Source organism: Coregonus clupeaformis, unplaced genomic scaffold (assembly GCF_020615455.1).
Source record: "Coregonus clupeaformis isolate EN_2021a unplaced genomic scaffold, ASM2061545v1 scaf0012, whole genome shotgun sequence".
Taxonomy (NCBI): domain Eukaryota; kingdom Metazoa; phylum Chordata; class Actinopteri; order Salmoniformes; family Salmonidae; genus Coregonus; species Coregonus clupeaformis.
The window spans coordinates 379,635-383,245 of NW_025533467.1; the positions used below are offsets into that span (position 1 = coordinate 379,635).

Below are 3,611 nucleotides of genomic sequence, written 5' to 3' on the forward strand. Positions count from 1 at the left end.
GTGTGTGTGTGTGTGTACTTAAAAAACAATCATAATACCCAAATATCCTTAGTGATAGTCATTTGCATCATTGTATTTTTCTTAATATAATTATCATGCCATGTGTATCATCTTAATCATGCATCTCCACTCTTTTTTGCATGCAAAAAAAAAATCAGTCATGCAGATAATACTCAAACTATTCAGGAGAAAGAAATATTGGGTAAAAAACAAACGCTCACAGAGTATTGCAATAGTAAGTGAATTGATTCACAAGATACATCTCCAGCGGCTATAATGCAAAAACAACTTAAATTCATCCTTAGAATAAATACAGCATTGTAATCATTTGATTAGGGAAAATATGTTCTAAAATTCCTGTGATAAAACAGATTCTCTTGCCTCTGCCAATACTTTACACCAATTTATCGTCTAATCGAGTGTGTGCATCTACAGTGTACTACAACACCTTGCCTCTCTAGTGTATTAGAAATATATGTATGAAATACTTTATTAATCCAACCTGTACAAGCAAAGATTCTGTCCCACATGGCGCTACACTGACTTCCTCCGGGAGCGGGGGTACTCCCTGAAGTTGTGCCCAGGCGAGAGTGTGCTCCCTGGGGACGATAGTCCTGTGTTGTCCCTGGGGCTCCAGCTCTGGGTCCTGTAAGAGATGTTGCAGTAGACAGAGTTAATGTTGCTCCCAGGGTGCTCCCTGCGAGAAGGCAGGGGGCTCTCACACATCCCCAGACGGTAGCACATACAGGAGCACAGGGAGCCCAGGGGAGACTGCCAGTGCCATGAAGCTGTAAGTGCAGCCTCTGCCTGCAGGGGGCACCCCTGGCCCTGTCCCTATCCTCCTGCTCCTCCGCTGGGGAGGAGATGAGGTTGGTGCGGCTGGTGCCCTCCTCCTTGGGCAGGAAAAGGTTGATGTGACTGCGGCTCTGCCCCATCCTGTCCCTCCCTCTCCCCCTGTCCCTGCCCCCAAGCCCTCCTCTGCCCTGCCCAGGTCCTCCTCCTCCATGGAGCCCCATGGTCAGAAGGCCCCTCTCCCTCTTGATGGAGGCCCTCTCCTGGGTGTCCCTCCTCTCGTCCTCTGTGTTCATGGTGAGGAAGCGCAGCACTACCAGGTTGAGGAAGGCTCCTATCACTGTCAGCCCCACCAGGATGTACATGAAGCTGAAGGCCACATAGGGCGTCTTCTGCTGGAGGTCCTCCTTCTTCTGCAGGGCCACAAAGTCCCCATACCCAATGGTGGTGAGTGTGATAAAGCAGATGTAGTAGGCATGGAAGAAGATCCCGGCCTCGTAGTGGGAGAAGGCTGCTGCCCCAACACACAGGGTGCCGATGCAGGACAGGAAGCCCACCAAGACCATGTTCTCCATGGACACCTCAGTCCTCCGTAACCCTAGGCACTGCACAGGAGGTAGCGGACAAACGTGTTCATCCTCTCGCCCAGGCTCTGGAACATGACCGGGGTGAGAGGGATGCCCAGCACGGCATAGAACATGCAAAAGCCTTTCCCTGAATTTGTGCCTGGAGCTGCATGGCCATAGCCTGTGGAGATAGATGGCCACCCAGAGGAACACTCAGTTACTCTTTACTGCGTGTTATTGTAGACTAATAATGATGCTGTTGAAGCCAATGGTTAAGGGATGCCGAGAATAAGGAATAGCATGCTACAATATTCTGTATAGATGTGCTATATATTAAATTAGACTTTAAAATAGGCAAATGGCTGACTCTTCTGTACAGTAGCCTATTTACCGATGCAGAACACTGCAGAGACACTGTATTATAAAACAATTTCCTGACACCTGTAACACTTTGACTCTGCCATGACAAAAGTAGCCTAAGGGAAGCGAGCAAAACTTGCCAATGGTGGTGATGACCGTGATGGCAAAGTAAAAAGACCCGGCGAATTTCCACTGTCTCCCGGCGCGGTGGGGCTCCGCTTGCAGCACCACCCGCTCGATCTCCCGGTAGTCGTCCTCGAAGAAGCGGTACTTCATCTCAGTGCGCTCCAGCTCAAGGATGCGTCGGCGGGACCTCTCCGTCTCGGATTCCAGCAGCAGGTAGGAGAACATGCAGAGGATAAGAGACAGGGTCCGCACATTCTGCTTCTTCATCTTCAAGCCCTCGGGGCGGAGAAACTCTTACAGGTGGGGGTGGTGCTCACTGTGGTTTAGCTCCCGCCTCTCTTGCTGTGGCGTATAATCAATCCAAAGGCAGGTGTGGCGTGTGGAGGAAGCGCACACAGATAAAAGAGGCAGTGTATGGAAGGTTTCATATGTAGGCAACGTGTTCTTTTCCCCTTCCAAAAAACGTGCGCTCCTTCGGCTACTTGGGTTCAATGTGGATAATCATTGCCGTCAATTACATTTCGATTAATCCCACAATTACATTTTCCAGCACTGAGTCTGTAGAGTTTCTACAATTTTCAATCACCATTTTTCTTCCCATGTATATTCTAGAATGTTGAGAGAGAATCATTGTCTGCGAGATGTTTGAGATCCAACGCATTCTGTCCAAAATATAAGTTCCTCCAGCGTTTGCATCTCGTTTGTGCATGCGTGATATGGCGAGCCTATAGGCTAGATTAGAAAATGTTTGACGTTATTCTTATACAAAATGTATAGGCTACTGTTGCGTCTCATCAGTTGACATAGGCTTATATATTTACAAAACAAAATACCGACTGAAAAATATATAGGTTATGCCGCCTGTTTTTCTATTGGAGTGTCCAAACCTACTCAAATTTAAGAAGTGTCCCAATACAACCCTATAAACACACAGAATAAGACATTACATAAATCCCCGAGCTCCCACGGAAAGCAAATAAGCGAAGTTAATGCGCGACCACATGACCGCTCTCTCTCTCTTTAACTCGATATTGACAGAGTGCTGACTCCGCATGAAAACATTCAGCACCATGGATAGCGACTAGCGGAGGCGAGCATTGGCGACCTGGTCGTGGCTGCGCATTGGAACTCCTTTCTTGAGCCTAGTCTAAACCAAATTCAGTGTTGATAAACTCCTAAAATAACACATTTCATAACCCCATTTTTTCATTTGTAACGCCTATACCCTAGCCTGGCTGATGCGCGACCCACGTGACTACACGGAGAATATGCCTTGCTTTGTGAAGCGTGTGCGCGGAGATATTTACGGGACACTCGGATAATGTAGGCCTATTATTCCAAGTGATGAGTGGCGGCGCTGGCACAGATAACTCTTTGAGGCGCACTTAGTGGCCTACCAGGTGAATCGATATGACGCCCGCGTCTATAGGCTATGGGTCAGCTGTGATCAGGGTAAAAAACAGTGCATTGGCTATTGAAGTAGGCGAACCAGCTTAAGGTTTATTAGCAACATCGCGTGTTACTTTTCTCCTTGCTTTCTATAGCTTTGCTATATAGTGTAGTAGTAACCCAATAGGTTTATATTTACTATTCAGTTCAGTCAGCAGTCACCAGGGCAACAGAATGAATATCACTGTGCCATTTTGATATATTTTATAGCCATGCGATCCCTTCCCTCCCACGCGCCCAGCTCAAGCAGAGACAAATTAAAACACACTGTGTTTGTTCCCAGAGAAAATGTTCAAGAAGGCAGATGGTCTATCATTT

General features: G+C 47.4%; 1 pseudogene; it reads right to left on the reverse strand.

Moving 5' to 3' along the window:
- Positions 1-534: 534 nt before the first annotated feature.
- LOC121546442 lies at positions 535-2,111 on the reverse strand (annotated as a pseudogene).
- Between the last annotated feature and the right edge of the window lie 1,500 nt (positions 2,112-3,611).